Genomic DNA, 19,620 nt, shown 5'->3' with positions numbered 1-19,620 from the left:
GCTCGCTGCCCGGCCTAAATGGCAGATGTGTGCGTTCCGTGAAGCAGCTGATGATTGCTTGTTCCAAGATATGGGGTGGTCTGGAACAGAGTACACTTGGGATAATGGTCAAACATGTGACGATAATGTCAGGGCCTGACTTGACAGAGCGTTTGGGAAACCAGCATTGATCCAGATGTTCGGGCACTCAAGAGTTCGGCACATAAGTACCACGGACTCCGACCATTGCTTGGTCCTGGTCGAACTCCGTACGGATGTGGCCGAGAGGAGAAGGGGAGGGAAGCGGTTTCGCTATGAAGATGTATGGCAGACACATGCAGACTATGATAGTGTTGTCTTGAATAATTGGCAAAAAGGAGCTGGTTTGCATGGCCTGGCGGGGGTGATTAATGCGCTTAATAACATGCAGAGCTCATTATCCACATGGGGCGCACGTGAGTTCGGCAGCCTGACGGCCAAAATGAGGAAACTTCGACAGAGGTTGAACCAGCTTAGGAGCCGCGCGGCCAGGAGAGGTCCAACTGATGAAGAGAAAGCCATAGTCAAGAAGCTACGTGAGGCACTCCATCAGGAGGAAATATGGATGCGCCAGAGGTCCAGAGTACCATACTTGCGCGAGGGATACAGGAATACAATTTTTTTTCACGCACAAGCAGGTCAACGCAGGAGAATGAACAAAATTGAGGGACTTGTGCGAGCTGATGGGTCGGTATGCCAGTCCTGAGCAAATGACCATGAGGAGGTACAACAGTTCTACACAACTCTGTATACATCTCAAGGAGTCAGACCCCTTGATGAACTGCTGGACTTAGTTCCAAATAGGGTGACAGCACCTATGAATGCACACCTAGATAAGCCATTTACGGCAGAAGAGGTGAGGGTGGCGCTGTTTCAGATGGCCCCATCCAAAGCACCCGGAGTGGACGGATTTACTGCAGGATTTTTTCAGAGGCACTGGCCACTGCTGAAAGATGACATAACCCCGGCAGTGTTGAGCTTTTTGAATGGGGGCGAGCTTCCAGAAGGTATGAATGATACATCCATCACCCTCATCCCAAAGGTTCGGCATCCACAAAGAATAACCCAATATAGACCTATTTCTCTTTGTCCTATGTTGTACAAGATTGCAGCAAAATGTATTGTTAACAGGATGAGAGATTTTCTTGACGACGTTGTAAGTGAGGAGCAAAGCGCTTTTGTGTCTGGGCGCCTCATTACAGATAATGTTCTTATTGCTCATGAGAGTATCCATGCAATGAAGAAAAGGAGGAAGGGAAAGAATTAGGTATGTGCTGTCAAGTTGGACATGATGAAAGCTTATGACCGCGTCGAATGGCATTATCTTCATGCGATTATGACCAAGTTGGGCTTCAGCTCGTTCTTTATCCGACTGATTATGAAGTGTGTAACATCAGTGCGGTTCTTGGTTCGAGTGAATGGGGAGTTGCTGCCGTTTTTCGCCCCTTCTAGGGGATTCAGGCAAGGATGTCCCATGTCACCTTATTTATTCCTTCTGTGTGCCGAGGGCTTTACTACACTCTTAAACAGATATGGTGGAGTGTATGCAGACAAGGGGATTCGAGTGTGCACCCAGTCACCGTGGATTAATCATCTACTGTTTGCAGATGATAGTCTTACCTTCATGCAAGCTAAACTGGAGAGTGCAAAGCGTCTAAACAACATTCTCAGGATTTATGGTGAGTGTTCGGGACAGTGTGTTAACAAAGAGAAGAGCTCCATATTTTTTAGTCCAAACATTCCTAGTCCAGTACGAGCAATTGTGAAAACTGCGATGGGTATATCAGTTGAGGCATTCAATGAGAGGTATTTGGGCCTCCCCACAGCAGTTGGACAGATCACCTCAGACACCTTTGATTTCGTTGGAGAAAGGGTGAGGTCAAAGTTGAATGGGCGTACAGAAAGATTGATGTCTTGCGCGGCGAGGGAAGTGCTCATCAAGGCAAGAGCACAGGCGGTGCCAACATACACTATGAGTTGCTTTAAACTCACGAAAAAAGTGTACAAAAACATCTCCTCACCGATGGCAAAGTTCTGATGGAGCAGTTCTATAGATCGAAGATCTCTACATTGGATAGATTGGAAGTCTTTGTCGCTTCCAAAAATCAGAGGAGGCATGGGATTTCGTGATCTGGAACGTTTCAATATTGCATTGTTAGGGAAACATGGCTGGAGGCTTATCACTAGCCCGAATTCATTATGCTCTCGGGTGTTGAAAGGCCGCTATTTCCCGAACACGGATTTCATGCATGCTACTGTTCCTTGTAACGCCTCGGCTACCTGGCGAGCGATCGTTGCCGGGAGGGCGGCACTGGATACTGGCCTACTAGAACGGATTGGCGATGGCTCATCCACGCGCGTGTGGCAGGATGGATGGCTACCAGGCAAGCTTTCGCTGCGGCCCACTGCACAGATCGATACAACACCTATCAATCTTGTTTCAGACCTGGTCGATGATGTGACTTGGTCTTGGAAAGCTGGCCTTGTTCGAGAAAATTTTATACCACCGGATGCTGATACTATTTTGAATATTCCACTCAGACAAGGAGGTGGTGATGATTACTGGGCTTGGGATCATGAGAGATCGGGTTCCTATACTGTGAAGTCAGCGTATCGTGCTCTAATGACTCATAACGAGCATTCAGCTCTAGAGGAAGGGGCGACTACAGAATCTTCAAAGAATAATAAGCAGTTATGGACTCGTCTTTGGAAGCTCAAAGTGCTACCTAAGGTGCGTGTGTTCTGGTGGACGGTCCTCCGTGGCATTCTTCCAGTGGAGAGCACACTACAGTACAGGCATATTGCAACCTTAGCACGATGCAAGGTGTGCATGGGAGCTGATGAAGATTTGATGCATGCTTTGATCAAGTGTTCACATGCTCAAACTTTCTGGACAGAAGCTCGAAAATGGCTGCAGGTCAAGCTACCGGAGTTACACCCTATGACTTGGTGTAGGGATATTCTTTGTGACTCTCGGTTTTCAGAGAGTGATCGGGCAAAAAAAATTACTGTCATGTGGGCTATTTGGACCTCTCGCAATAATATAACGCATGACAGAGCAAGTATGAACCCGCCACAATCTCTCAAACGTATAAGAGAAACTCTTGCCTTGCTGGAGGTTCCCTTGGAACGGACGAAGGTTCTACCTGGCTATGGCTGGAGGCCACCGGATCAAGGCTGGACAAAGGTAAACACAGATGCTAGTGTTTTAGTGCTTGAACACAGAAGTGGAGCTGGAGGAGTGGCACGGACTTCCTCGACCTACTTGGCTGCCTGGAGCAAGCCCTACCCCCACATCACGGACACGTTGATAGCCGAGGCGTCTGCTTTGCGAGATGGGGTGATATTCTCACAGCTTCGAGGCTTTTCGCAAGTGCTCATGGAAACAGATTGCTTAGAATTGGTTCAGCTATGGCACTCGCGACGGTTTTCGCGCTCCATCGTAGCGCCGCTATTATTAGAAATAGAAGAGCTAGCCTTATCTTTTCTATCTTTTGATGTTCAACATGTATCGAGAAACTCCAATATGTCGGCCCACTTGTGTGCTAAACATGCTTGCACCTTGGGGATCACCGACTGCTGGATGGACTCCCCCCCCCCCCCCGGCTTCCTCATGACCAGCGTTTTGGCTGATCGTGCGGGAACAGAGTATAGTTGAATAAAGCTCGAAGTTTCCCGCAAAAAAAAAATCCCTCAACATCGTAACGTGGGCCAAACCAGTAGAAAGTTTCTCTTTTTTAGAACTAATAACCGTATCAAGTTAAGGGCATGTATAAGATATTTTTTTTAGCCGAATGTATAAGATAATTTATCTTAATCCCAACACGTAATTAAGAAAAACCAATCAAAAGTGATGTATAGTGGGTTGTTCCTAGTTTTATCTCTCATAACTAAATATCCTTAAATTTGTGGTGAGACATATTATTGTTAAAATATTACTGTATTTTTTTGTTAAGACAAGGCGAGCCATGAACCAACATGTGGTTGGATGATTAGAAAGACAATGGTATCCCTAGCCCATCAGGGTTCAAGTCATAAGTTTGACACCGGTGCTCGCATTTTCATGGACTTATTCCAGGCCTTTCGGCGATGTGCCCTCAGTGGGAGGAGACGTCTCCGTCGACTACGAAGGCGTACGTGGCGACTTCGTCAATCTCAAGATGATATGTCGGCTAAGTCTCTCGAGTGAATAACATAAAACTATGACTTTTCGCGTTATGGTTCCAAAAAACTACCAAAAATTTATTTGTGACTGATAACTACCACTTTCGGCATCGGTTGTTTCAAAAACCCAAATCGTCGAGTGCTTTGCAATTGATTGCGATTATGACAGCTGGGGCCCGCTCCTAAACAAACCATTTAGCTTGACCCTTAACTGGCATGTGGGGCCCACATGGCAGTGTCTCTTCCTCATATTTGACCACATGACAGTGTCTCTTCCTCATATTTTAATATTAAAATATGAGGAAGAGAAACTGCCATGTGGGCCCCACATGTCAGTTAAAGGCCCACATGGCAATGTCTCTTCCTCATATTTTAATATATAAGCAATAGGTCCATGTAAATATTTTTAAAATGCAATTTGGTCCCTGCAAATATTTCAAAAAAGCAATTGGGTCCCTACAAACATATTTTGAAAAGCATCAGGTCCCTGCCATAGCTCCTCAGGCCATGCTTGTCGTTGCTGCGGGCGGCTGTGGCAGGAGCATATCGGTGGCCAGCTCCTGTCCGTGCTGCGGCCGACCGCACCCCCCGCCGGTGAACCCCTTCTACTCCGGCGTCGCATCCATGACCGCCATCGGGGGCAGCCGCGTCGGGGAAGGTAGGGTGAGGGAGGAGCTCGGAGGACTAGCGATTTGGATTTTTTTAGATAGCCAACGCTAAAAGTGCTAGTTATCAGTCATAATCAAATTTTTGGTTGTTTTTTGGAACCATAACGTAATAGGTGGTAGTTTTATGCTACTCACTCGAGTCTCTCGAAGGTGCTCATAGTGATAGGGTGTACATGTGTGCGCTTATAGAGTTGAGTGTATATCCGTATGTGTGAGCGTATGCGTCTATATTATTTTCTCTTTCTTTAACTACATTTATCCTACGTGATACATCTAAGATAGCACCAAATGTAGGCACACCCTAAGCTCGATCTTTCCAGCGTCTTCATATGTACCTGCCAAGTTAGAATTTGGTGACAACACGACAGGGGACGTTGCAGCAAATAATAGTAGGCGACACACAAACACACACATACAGAGATGCACGATTGCATAGCACCAGCCAACCGGGTCTGTCTGTGAGTTCATCTCTGCTTGTGCAACTTATTCATTAAGTCGACCAGGCTACGGTCATTCATTCAGACCGTAATCCTGCTGTGTTTCCATTGATTAGTTTCACTGAAAAACAAACTGGCCGGCTAGCTTACCTCTGCAAACGCACACGCGGTTCAATTATATGAGCGTTCTCCGCCTCGTCTAACGACAGGCAGGCAGACAGGCGCAGAATAAGTTATCTTGACCACCGGCGCATAGCTTAGCTTGACGAGCGCCAAATATTCCGGGGAGTGATCTAATTTTGACTCGCAACAGAAGGCGGTCGGGTTCCCTGTTCACACTTTTGATTCTGTTTTACTCTCTACGAGCTGTTCGACGCACGTTCCTTTTGAGTTCTCACATAAACTAATGCAATGCTTACGACGATTAGTACCATCTCTCCGCTAATCTGACAAAAATATGGCGTCGTCTCTCATGTAAGTAGACAACGAAATGCACTTCCTCCTCCACACAAATTTTATATTGTACTACATGGACCTCCAATGAAGGATGCGGAAGACCGAAAGTCCCCTTCTAATCCCCAGCTCATTTGAGCTCGGGATGAACAGTAAATTTCAAAAAAAGTAAAAAATTTGAAAAAAATTCTGAAATTGTTTCGGTGCAAATTTTGAGAAATGTTCTCAGCGCTTGTAAATTTTCATCCCGAAATAACATCCATGGAAGTCATGAAAAAAACACTCCAAAAGTCTTCCGAAAATTGCATTTTTGGAGTGCCAATTTTCTTATTTTACCACGACTTTCACTGATGTTATTACGGGGTGAGAATTTCCAAAAACCCAGAACATTTGACAAAGTTTGCACCAAATTTTTTAAGATATTTTTGAGTTTTTTTACTATAATTGTTTGTTTTACTGTTCACTAGGTAGCATATGAGCTTGAGACTAGATACTCCGCGTCCGTGGGAGACTACCAACATAATTTATATGGGTCATTTGCGCTTGTAAATGAAACACTGCAATGGGAAGTAACGTATTGGTATACATGCTATATGTAAGTTGTTTGAAAAATTATTTTGGGTAAGTCGATTTTCTAGACCATTAAATTAAAGATCCAACGGCCCGCCCTCTTTCTTCCTCCTCCCTCAACCATTTTTTTCTTGCAAAATCGACATACCATAGAGGTGTAGTGTCACTCTAATCTAACGGTTCATATTAGCCGGTCTAATTAATGTTCACCATGGAAGCCTGGAAGTGTGTCCTGATTTTCGCTTGTTGCATTGTGTCCACTGAACGAACATCATCGAGGAGTCTGAAATAAATCTAGAAAATGCGAGCACCAATACCAAGTCTAGGAGATGAGCCTTGTTGGGCTGATTCCATCACAAAGAATCTAATCATCTTAGCTACATTTAGTTCGCATCTCCCTAATGATTTTGACTCTATACAAATACGGTTTTGGGTAGTATGATAATAAGAAATAAACACCCAATATTAATCTGTTGTATGGTAAAAAGGGCTTTTTCTATAAGTTTAATCAAAGTTTGCAAAGCTTGTTCTTAAAAAAATCTATATGCACCATGTTAGGTAATCAAAGCGGGGATTACAACCCACCAAGTATCTTTACGAAAACATCATATCTCATCAGGTAGTAACCATTCATCCCGGGGGCTGTTTCCGTCCCTGACTTTTGCCGCGCTTTATTTAGCCCAGCTAAGTGATGCGCTATGCATGATTCCGATGTACACATCACTAGTGACAGATATGAATCATAGGCGTTAATATATGAATCATAGGCATTATTTGTGTATATACTAAAGTTTTGGTATACATGCTATATGTAAGTCGTCTGAAAATTTATTTCAAGTAAATCGATTTATAGATCATTAGATTAAAGATCCAACGGCCAACCTTCTTTCTTCCTCCTCTAGTTTTCTTCCTCCTTCTACCATTCTTCTTCTTACAAAATCAACTTACCATAGAGGTGTAGTGTCAATCTAATCTAATGGTTAATATTAGCCGGTTTAGTTAATCTTCACCGTGGAATCCTGGAAGTGTGTCCTTATTCTCCCTTGCTGCATTGTGTCCACTGAACGAACATCATCGAAGACCCGAAATAAATCTAAAAAATGCGAGCATTAATGCCAAGTCTTTAAGATTTGGAACCCTAATGGGTTGGTTCTACCACAAGAAATCTAACCATCTAAATTATGCTTAGTTCGCAACTCTCTAAGATTTTGACTCTATACTACACATATTGTTGGGTAGTATGGATGGATCGGGTCCATTAGATTAAACAATACCCCCCTCCCATATTAACCTGTTGTATTGTAAAAGTTTATTTACAGACTTGATCAAAGTTTGCAAAGCTTGTTTAAAAAAAGTATATATGTGCACTATGTTATGGAATCACAGAGGACTACAAACTACCCAAGTATATTTGCGAATACAAACTACCCAAGTATATGTGCGAATACAAACTACCCAAGTATATTTGCGAAAACAACATCTCACATGGGTTTTTTTTTTTGAAAAGGGGATATATTAATATCGCGAAGATAGCAAAGTCTGTGCACCAACAAGATATCTCAAAAACATCCAGGATGCACACAGCCAAAAAAACAGAGTATTTACCAAAAAACTACCACAATTCGTGAAACCGTGCCTACAAACTACCACTTTACAAATTTGTGCGGAAAACTACCACTTTTGTTCTAATCTTTGCCTAAAAACTACCAAGTCAGAAATGTGGCCGATTCGACTCGTTTAAGCGTGATTATGACAGGGTTGGCCCACATATAAGCATTGACATGATAATAATAGTCAACCCCGCTAGGTCGACCGTTATGTTGACCGTTATGACAGATGGGACCCATGTGTTCACTGGGACATTTCTACAAACACTTTGTATGCGTAGTGTCGCCGGACCGGCTATGGGCGAGCTGCCGCCGCACCGCTGAGCAAGCGAGCCGCCGCGCTGGCTGGACTCCGCGTCGCTGGGCGAGCTCGCCGGCGACCGCCGCGCTCGAAGCGGGCCTCCGCGCGAGCTTCCATTCCGGGTGAGCTGGCCATGGCTACGCGCTGGCCTCCGCGACCTGGCCATGGCTGCCGTCGTGCTCGAAGCTGGCATTCGCGCCTCCGGCCAAGCTGTCCTGGGTCGTGGCGGCGGACGGGTCCGTGGTCATCTGCGACGACCGCGCCATGGCCAAGGCCGGGAGTTCTGCGGCTGGTCCTTCCGCCCTTCCCGCCCGGCTGCATGTTCGGCCGCGATTTTACATCGAGGAAATTGGAGCTAGCTAGCTCGATTCGTCCGAAGCAAAAGTCGATTGGAGCCTGGCTATTAGAGCTAGCTAGCTCAATTCGTCTGCCATTGAAAGCCACCGGAGATCTCCATGGGGAATTTTAGAGGAAGATAGTGAATTTTAGAGGAAGAAGAAAGAACTGACATGTGGGCCCCACATGCTAACGGTCAAAGTAACGGGGTTGACTTTTTCAGCCCGACGGGTGGGCTCAGCATGTTATAATCACGCTTAAACAATCTGAATCGGCCACTTTTCTGACTTGGTAGTTTTTAGGCAAAGATTAGAACAAAAGTGATAGTTTTTCGCACAAATTTGTAAAGTGGTAGTTTTTAGGCACGGTTCCACGAATTGTGGTAGTTTTTTGTTAAATACTCAAAAAAACAAAACAAAACAAAGGCCTCGCCATAGTGATCAACTTCTCTTAAAACAATACCTTCAACAATGCAATTGCCAGACACAACTAATGAATGTCACACCTTAGATTTTCACCCTGAAAGTCATGACTCGGTACCCAAGGAGCACCAACAAAAATAAAATCTTTCGTGCTACCGCCCTCACTTGTCACTGCTGCTTCTGAAAGTTATCAAATAACTAGCTGGAACTAGCTGACTCAATCGCCTTCAAGGCCCCCTCTGTCGGTTATTTACCATCCACCCGGGCCGTTTGCGTCCCTGACTTTTGTCGTTGCTTTATTTAGCCCAGCTATGTGATGCGCCATGCATGATTTCCATGTACACATCTCTAACTATGAGCCAATGAATCAACGATACATGTGCTAAGTGCTAAGTGCTAAGTGCACCCACCTCCAAGTACAGAAGCAAGCACACTGCATTATTTGCCCACGCACACGAGGGATGTGAAGGATGGGCGGTGCTGTCCGTATTACTCCCTTGTGAAACACATTCAGTTCAGTTCAGTGGTTGAGGAATGCCTATGATTTGTATTTCACAAGGTACACAAATCATAGGCATTATTGGTTTATACAAAAAGAACAGTGACAGCTTCGACTAACGCGTGATACATGAACATCTCGCAAATAACAACAAAAAATGGAGTGTGAACAGGGGTTCACCGTCGTGTACGTACTTATGCTGCGGGTCAAAATGATTCTCTGGAACATTGCACCCGTCAAGCTAAACTATGCATCCGATGGTCAAGTTTATTAAATTATCCAATTCCTGTCTCTTTGTACGGGTGTACATTTGCAGAGGTAAGCTATATACTTAGCTGGTCAGGCCAGATTAGTTTTCACTGAAGCCAACGTCTCGTCCATCGCTGTGGTTTGAACGACTTACAGACTGAATGAGGTACAAGTGACACGACAGGTGTGGACTACATAATACCGCTTCTAGAAAAAGTTTTTTGTATGGTTTGCGGGCTGTATTCTCCGCAGGTCCGCCTCTGATGCCAGAGCATCTCCAACATCGTCCATTAAGAAGCTTCTGAAGGCCACAAGAAGCTTCCAAAGAAAAGTTTTTTTAAAAGTTCAATTCCTTGAAGTATTTTTTCATGGAAGCTTCCAAAGGCCACAAGAAGCCCCACAGCCCCCACGCGCCGCTTGGGCCCCTGGACCTTTGATCCACCCGCCTCTCAACGCCCACGACTCTATATATACCTGAAAATACCTCTGGATTTTTAACCCTAGTATTTTACCCTCCGCATCTCTCTGTTCCATGACAATCCGATCTGAAGACCTTTTCTCGTACTCTGTCGAAGGGGAAATTCTGCATGGTGGTCATCTTCATCAACTTTGGAGGCCGCCATCATCGTCCGTGAGCAGTTTCCTTTGGACTATGGTCCATAGCAGTAGCTAGTTGGTTTCTCTCCCATATTTCTCAATACAAACAGCACATGAGCTAGTCTCCTCTGAGGCGACTCGGGAGCCAACCCTAGCGCCGCCGCCGCATTTTCCCCCTCTCCTCCCCTCCCTCCGCCGCCGCCTGAGGGCCTCCGAGGCGCGGGTGCTCGGCCCCAATGATGGTGGCGGCGGGATCTGGCGCCTCCTCTCCTTTGGAGGGCCTTGGTTCCCGGGAGCGGCGGCCCTGGCCGGTGGGCGCGGTGCAGCCGGCGGGCTCTGGTGGGCAGCCTTCCACGGCCGCGCGGGCGGAGTGGGGGCTGCGGACGCTGGCGCAGTGGCGGCTCCTCGCAATCCGTCATGGCTCCAAGTAGAAGATCCGCCCCTGCTCCGATCTGTCCCGATCCGTGCTGGCACCGGTCCTTGGCGGCTGCTTTCGGTGTCCCCTATTACCGGCCTGCCGGATCTGGCGTGCGGGTGAGGGTCCGGGGGAAACCCCTGGCTGACGCCTTTGGCGCCGATCCCCTTCCTGGAGGCTTTGGGGTGGATCCTCTCCCTTCCGCCTCCTCCTCGAGCTATGGTGAAAGCTTTTGTTCCCCTGTTCTGGGCGTCGACGGCACCCTGGTGTCGTGTTCCTTCTTGAAGGCGGCGGCTGGGAACAGCTCTTGGTGGCGGGGCTGCTGGTGGCGTGGTGGCGGTGCGACTTCGGCCTTCTACTTGGTGTTGCGCCTTGCTTCGCGGGACCAGCGGACGGTTTCTTTGGTGGAGCGGTGCTTCATCCATCCATTGATGGCGACGGATCTTGACGGCGTGGCGCAGTGCAGATTCGGAGTTCGATGTGGGAGGATGGACTCGCGCAGGAGGACGACGCTGTCTGGCGTCGTGGTGGCGTCGATGGCAGAGAGACCTGGCAAGGTAGATGCAACAGTACAACTCTGAAGATGGACTCGTGGCAGGTGGCTGCGGGGGCCTCATACCCGGCAGGCGTCCTGGTTGAGGAGTGCGCCGGACTGGTAGGTGCCCCATACCAGGCAGGCGTCCTGGTTGGGACCTCAGGTCTTAGATGTTTAGGTTTGGTTGTGATGTCTGTTTGGTATTAGGCCCAGGCTATCAGCGCCCCTTCATCAATTGGATAGGTGTAGCGACAGTTGGTGCTTAGACGGTGGCTTTAGTCTTGCTGTTGTATGACTTTATAAGGTCTTGTGAGAATAATTAATAAAATGACCGTATGCATTGTCCAGATGCAGAGGCCGGGGATCATCCTCCTTTTCTAAAAAAACATGAGCTACCCTATATGATTGTGATCTATTTGGTGTAATCTCTTGGTGCGTTTTTGTGGTGTGATGAATTGACACTTTATGACCAGATTTATCCATGAATCTTTTTAGGTCTACTTGGTTTGTTTGTTGCATAACCCTTATTCATGTATGCTCCCCGGTCTATTCTTTTTTGCTTTGGCCAAGTTTGAGGGGTGATCTTCATGAGGGAGTTCTGTATGATATTTGGGTTCAATCTTACAAGTAATCTACCGCAATAACATAATGTAGAAAAGACTTGTAGTGTGTTGTTTCCACTAGAGATAAAAATATGATTGTGTAGTTTTCCTTTGAACACAGGCTGAAGACAATATATCATCTACTTCATGTCATCATATTTAATGCAATAGTCTATTTTTACTTAATACTTTCATATGCAAGTTGGATAGCGGGTGGGTCATTAGTTATAGATGCAGTTGGATAATTGTCTAGAATTATTTGGACGTGATGCTCATATGTTGATTATGCCATGGATAGTCATAATTATAAAAATTGCAATTTAATCGGTACGCAACTGTAATTTGATCACCACACAGTGCTTTCTTTTGAAGAGAATCTACTAGTGAACTTATGGATCACGATCCATCTTCTTCAAATATTCTCTCAAACTCAATCAAACAATCTTTTTATTCCTTAATTTTACTTTCTTGTTACAATTAAATCTTTCACACACATGTGCTTTTAATCCTTGTAACTAGTTAAGATAGTGAGACTGACAACCTCGCTAGTTTTGTTTGGGGCCAAGGCAATTTTGTATTTGTGAGTGCAGTTGATGATCATTGTATGTGTTCCCAAACTCTTTTTGGTTGTAAAACTTAATGTCACCTACTTTAAGGGAAAATTGTTCTTTGCTACAAATACTTGGATTTGGGGCCCACAACTTCCTAGTTCAGAGGAAGTAGCAAGCATCCTCAAGGCAGTTGTTGCCTTCTGGTAACCAGAGAATCCAATGTTTCCAATGGCATCCTTCTTCGAGATGAAGTAGTCATCATAGGCCCGGACACCATTGTAGAGGCGATCGAACACAGTTCAACTCATCCGGAATCGACGGTGGAAAAAGGACTCGAGTAGCGCATCGAGGACAAAGTAGTGATCAATCAACATCATATGCCTTCGTGCCCTCTTCTGATTCAGAACTCAATGCCCCTCGAAATTGAGAACATGCTCCTCCGCACGCTGGCATCTTCGAGAACCACATGCCCAATCACCGTTTCATCCTCATATTTGTCCCCATCTGACGAGGATGAATCCATGAACTCGGCATAGAAGTACTATGTGGCCCAAATCATCATGTTTCCTTCAAAGTAAACAATAAAAACGTCAATAATATTGGATATGGCATTTGGAGGAGCACTTGCCCGGTGTGGTATCCGTCATGGACGACAAGGGTGAAGGGTACCTGAGCGGTGGCCGTACCAAGGGTGGCATGAAAGCTTATGGAAGTCAGCTGGCAGAGGTCCAACAAGGCCTAGGTGACGGAGTGGGTAGTACAGCTGTGACGGAAGTCTCAGACTACGCGGATACACAACAAGGGTGGAGGGACGGAGTGAGAAAGGGGCTCTAGATGGAGTTTTTATGTGGGCTAGGGTTGTCGGGGTCTGACGTGGTTGCTGTCGAGACGTGCGCAAACCTCCCCCAGGTTTGCTTCTAGTTTGTGGGAATTCGGACATGCGATTGATCCGTGGATGTTTCATGATTATGTTGGAGAGCTCAAAGTGTCCGGACCACGTGGTCTGGATGTTTACGGGCGGTCTGATGCACGACATTGGAGGTTCCCTAACCTTACTTCTATCAACTCAAAGTCTTACGCGCATGTCTACAGGTATGATTGCCAATCAAGTTTTTAGCAACGGTCTATTTTATTTTAAGAAACACATTACATATGAATATGTTTAAAAATTCAAGTTTTTAGCATCGGTGTATTTTATTTTAAGAAACACATTACATATGAAGATGTTTACAAACACGCACGCACATTTTTCATGACAACCCAGAATCTTACACATAACTATAGTTATGAGAACCCCTAACTTCGTTCTGTATGATAAGACATCTACAATTGGAAATTTTGTCACAGTCAAATTAAAGACACAAAAACCATGCAAAGTGTTTTCTTGCAAAAAGGTTAAAGATTATACTCCCTCGGTTTCATAATGTAGTGTGTATATTTTTTTGAAAAGTCAAACTTTGACAAGGTTTATAAAGAAAACTATTTACATCTACAATACCAAAAATATAAAATATGAAACTACATCTTATGATGAATCTAATGATGTATGTTTGACATTCTAGATGTAAATGCTTTTCTCCACAAACTTGGTCAAAGTTTGTGAGGTTGGACTTTTCAAAAAATATATATGCACCACATTATTGAACGGAGGGAGTATATGAAGTAGCAAAAACCCTTGTTAAAAACACTCCCACGGAAAATGAAAAATACATCCAAATCTTTGAAGGTGTCGAAGTCTTCTTCTTCTTCATGCATCCACCGATCATGTGCTTGAGAAAAGCTTGTTGTCATCTATGGGCCTCCTTCTTAGTGTAGCAAACTTGTTAAACCGAGGAACTTCTAGAAACCTTGCCAAGTTACCTATTGCATGCCAAAGTTACCTATAAAATTGGGGGAGCTGGTCGAGTTAGAAACATGGTGTATTCCCCATAGCCAGTGATAGTGTTACGGCCCAACGATGTCTCACCTCTCTGATTGTTGGCCAAAGTAGGCCGGCCCGAGGCCGGCCCATGGGCTCTATAGAAGGAAGATTCCGAGAACTTGTTGTTAAAGATAAGGAAGCCGGGTCCGTGGAGGACTCTCCTCCACCAATGTAGCCGACTAGGACCGTGTAATGCTAGAGGTCCTGGTATATATATGCGCCAGGGCGAAGCTAGTCAATACACACATTACTTTACAAGTTAGTCCCTCAATCATAACATGTACTCCGTACACCCCTATACATCAATACAACATAAGCAAGAGTAGGGTTTTACCTCGTATGAAGCATCTGAACCTGGGTAAATCCAGTATCATGATTACCCTCTAACCTGCTGATCACCACATCGGGATACCCTATCGAGGGATCTGCCGGATTCGACTCTGACACTCAGTGCTTTCCACATGTAAGAGATATCCTCAAGTAAGCATTATTTTCGTTGTTTGTCAAAGGGTAGGTAGGTTGATGTTTTAGTGTACATGAGCCCATCTTATCTATACCAATGTTTAGTGTGCCACTGCTGACGAGAAATGCCCTTGCGCATGGGTGACATACACAAATTGACAAAAGATTTTGTAAAGTTTGCTGGTCTCATTCGCCAAAGGCTAGATACAGCTTTTGGCCAGCCATATCCTACTGCTCACTAACAATGATTGCGGAGCAGCTTGACCCAATACTAAAGAGCGTCCTTCCTTGAATAGGCAGTTTCCGGAAGTTTCCAGCGAGAATCCGGGCCGGTTTTGGAAATCTTCCAAGCCAATTTTGAGAAGCTTCATGGTCGGGTTTTTCTTTTTAGTTTGTTTTCAGTTTAATGATTGGTCTTTTATTTTCCCTGTTTTTGTCTTCATTTTTCTTTTTATTTTATTTTTTTGCTTACTGTATAATTTTATTTTTCTATTTCATTGTTTCAATTTGCGAATATATTTCAAATCCGTGAACATTTCCCACATTCATGAACAAATTTAAAATTGTACATAAAAAATCATGAGCATTTTTTGAATTTGCAAACATTTTTTGTATTTACGAACGGTTTTGAACTCATAGATAACTTTTAAATTGGTGAACCTTTTGGAATATATAAAAAAAATCACCAAAAAAATTGAATTCATGTCATGAATATTTTTTAATTCATGACTCGCAAACTTTTTTGAATTCATCATTTTTGTAAAATTTTCAATATTTTTGGAATTGATGGAAATTTTCTAACTTCGGGACAGTTAGAACAAATCCATGAGCATTTTTTTTAATTCATGTAGTTTTTTGAATTCTTAAACATTTTTCAATTCATGAAGATTTTTTGCATTCACAAACATTTTTAATTCATGATTTTTTTAATTCACCAACATTTTTTGAGTTCAAGAGTTTTTTGCATTCATGAACATTTTTCAAATTTATGAACATTTTTAATCACAAATACTTTTTAAACTTCACTCACATTTTTAAATATTGCAAATGATTTTTAAAATTCACAAACATATTTGAATTCACCGACACGAAAGAGGGGGCTCCCCTTCAAGCCCCCTAACGGGTGTGCTACTCGGACAAAACATCTGCTCGGACCAAGGTGCGGTGTCTGGGGTGCGTGTCGTGATAAGGGATCATCTCGCGGGATGGGGTGCATGGAGTCCCCAAGACGGGGTTTGAGGCGCGCCGTGGCAATAGCGGTGGCTCACCGAGCAAACCAAGGACTCTTGATGTGACAAATCGAGGGGGGGAGTGGTGCCCCTCCCTGGGCCGCGTTGTGCGCGGGTACGATGTCCATATATGGGGTACAATCGCGTCGTCCCATACCCTGACCGATGATGGTTGGCTACGTGTGTCAGTTTAAAAGGCTTGTGGTCATCGTGTACAATAGATATCTATTATTCATGTTCATAGTGTCAGGTAGGGACAGAAGGGAAGTCAACTAGGCCCTTGAAGTACAAAAGGGTAAATTGGCAACATTAGTAGGAAAGGGAGAAATATACAAAAGAACACACAAAAGCACTGGTAGAGTAATCTAGGAGTTGCATTGTAGCTCCGATCTCGGCAATCACCCGTCGACAGTACTTTGTGGTTTTCATTTTACACTTATTTCTTGCTTGGTGCACTAACTTCCATCACATGCGCATATAACTGAGAGAATCGTGTGATGCATGAAGCATATGATTCATATTAGCCAAAAATGTACCATTACAAAGGGCTATTGCGTGAGGGCTATTGCAAATTTGGGACATTTAGGATACCATGTAACCGTCCTTATGTCAAATAAATGAACTGAATTTTCAAAACTAAGATCACTTTTGGATTCGTTTGGTTGAACTAAATGAACTAAGAGTTTCAGAATTGCATCTCTCATATAGGTCGGCAATTGTATATCACATTGATTATTTTTTATTTCAGGGAAATATATTTTTACTCGCAAAATTTCAACAAAAATGTAAAAATTAATATAGCACGAAATAGAGGAAAATATTTGTGTGTATAAAAATCCATCTGAATTAAAAAAAGTCCCCAATGTTTGTTTATTTAAAAAATCATATATTTAAAAAATATTCAGGCATATCTACATATTATTTATTTATATTATTAAACAAATCACATATTTACACCAAAAAGATAAATTAAATAAAAGTTAAAAACAATAATACCAAACCATAAAGGGTGAAACAGGAATGCAAATAAATGAAAAGGAAATATTAATGATAAAAAATAAAGCGGAAATTAACAAAAGGATGAAAAAATAAGTAAAAAAACTCACACGTGGGTTGGGTCATCAATGCAGGCAAAATGGGGCCACCAAAAAGGCTAGAATAGGATTTTCCGCTCCACGACGGTTTGGCTTGGTTTAGTACCACCTCGCCGGCGAGAGGAGGTAGGGGTGGTAGAGCAAGTGTATATAACTAGCACATAGGTCACCGATGCAGCATACCAACCTACCTAGACGGGGCTTACGACTGATCAAGAAGGGTCGTGGCCTAGATTAACGGCTCACATTGCACTTCGTGAGCGTGTTGTTCTACCATCTCCCCAATTGGGAGAATGGACGTCATAATTTTTGGTAGAGGGGGTATGCGCGTGTGCGACCCCTACCAATCCAGAATATTCAAATTTAGAAATTGGTAAATTGTAGCTATGCATGTTTGGCAAACTATTTCTACTTCATCAAGTAAGCGTATGTGGTCTGTTTGGTTTGCCTTCAAAAGTTTGCAATGGCAAGACTTGCAAAAATAATAATAACTCTATGCAAAGTTGAGTACTCAGTTATGCAACAAGTCAATTAGTAGAAAATATTTGGGTCAATGCCAAATATTGGCATGTCAAAATTTAACATCAAACCAAGCATGACCACAATGTTCCTTTTGATGGCCTATGAATATCTGTACTACAAACATGTTTTGACACACAGTTTTCCTAGTGATGACATCTTCAAAACAAGGCTAGACTGTAATGTAGATTGTCAACTTAATTATGGGTTTGTGAGTAGGTAGCATATTATTACTGCAAGCTTAATTACTTTCCACATACTAAATTGTTTCTTCACAATATTCTTTTGAATGTGCCCCTGATATATCTAGCTATAATGTTTTTTCATGTGGAGTATGTCACAACAAGTTATCAATACGACTTGATGAGCCAAATCATGAATTAAAGAAACAATAGATGTTGGGATCGTCGGTCTAACTGGTTTACACACTCTATGTGCCAGATCACAGAACTGGCACTACAATCTAATGTTGGGATTGTCTTTTGCTCGATTAAGTTTGTCAAGCTTTTATTCATCATCATATAAACCAAGACTAATCTTCATCTTCTCCTCACTTATTAATTGTAGGGGACAAAGCTCCAGTATAGGCACTCATGTCAACTAGCACTAGCAATTTTTTAAAATCCTTCACTAAATTTAGTTTAATCACTGTTAATTTTTGGAATGACACCATGCTGTAGAACTGAGCCATAGGATCTCTTTTCTAGCTTCACCCTTTGTTATAGTCTGACAAGAAGCTTTGTCCTTCTTTGTAGAACTAATGACAATGTATACGGATTTGATGGTGTGAAGGCAACAGATCAAAGCTGAATAACCTCCATACATCAAATTATTAGATCATTACCCTTTATAACTCTAATGGTTTCTATGAATGCATGCACGCACACCCTACCCCTATGAGCACCTTCGAGAGAATGAGTTGGCCCTTTTTCACTGAGAAAACTCTAGAAATGCAAAACTTGTCAAAAATCCAAACAACTTCGCATGATGCCTTGAATTGGTCAAGAAGTTGATGCAAAAAATTTCATGCCATTGGACAGATGTTGAATAACAATGTACTTTGAAACGGACCCTTTTGGCCTACCCGAACACACTCTGTTGAACATGGTCTACTTTTGGGCATCCTTGAAATTACCCCAACTTTTGCAAGCAGGTGGGCATGCCCATGGTAGGTATCCAGGTCTGGTTTGAACGACTTTCGAAACCGTATGCAAGTTGCGACACGTCCAGTCATTTATTGTCCTTTTCTAATCGAGAAAATTACAGAAAATGCAAAACTTGTGAAAACCCAAACAACTTGACATGGTGTCTTGAATTGGTCATACAAGGCCATGAAAAAATTGAGGCCGTTTAAGGAATGTAGCGAAACGAGGTGCTCCCGAACGGACCCATCTAGCCTAACCGAACACTCCCTGTTGAACATGGTATTTTTGGAAAATCTCATGACTGGCCACAACTTTTGCAAGCGGATTGGCATGTCCATGTTAGGCATACATGCTTGGTTTGAATGACTCCGACACCGTATGCACGTCGCAACACGTCCGGGCATTTATCGGTCTTTTTCACCGAGAAAACTTCAGAAAATGCAAAACTTGTCAAAAACTCAAACAACTTGACTTGAATTAGTCATAAAAGGCCATGCAAAATTTGTTCACAAATTCAAAAAATGTTCGGGGAGTTTTAAATAATGCTCGCGCTTTCAAAAAAAATTAGAATTCAAAAAAAATTCTGTTTTTAAAAAAAATATACAAAGATACAAAAAATATACAGGGAAACTCAAAAAAATGGTTTCAAATTTAAGTTCATGTTTTTATGTCTTTTAATTTTAAATTTGTTAGAGTTTTACAAAAAATGTTCAAAAAATATTCGTGTCCAAATTTTTGTTAATTATTATTTTTAAATGTTCGTGCTTTGACATTTTGAGCAATTTTGAAAGATAAAAACATTTTTAAAAATATTTATTAAATTTTC

General features: G+C 43.2%; 1 non-coding gene across 1 annotated transcript; it reads left to right on the top strand.

Moving 5' to 3' along the window:
- The first annotated feature begins 17,313 nt into the window (after positions 1-17,313).
- On the top strand, positions 17,314-17,474 carry LOC123126786 (U1 spliceosomal RNA). Its single transcript, XR_006462007.1, has one exon. It is a non-coding gene; the product is annotated as a U1 spliceosomal RNA (small nuclear RNA).
- Positions 17,475-19,620: the final 2,146 nt, after the last annotated feature.

The sequence above is a fragment of the Triticum aestivum genome, chromosome 5D (genome assembly GCF_018294505.1).
Source record: "Triticum aestivum cultivar Chinese Spring chromosome 5D, IWGSC CS RefSeq v2.1, whole genome shotgun sequence".
Lineage (NCBI taxonomy): Eukaryota > Viridiplantae > Streptophyta > Magnoliopsida > Poales > Poaceae > Triticum > Triticum aestivum.
This window is presented reverse-complemented; position numbering and strand designations above follow the sequence as displayed.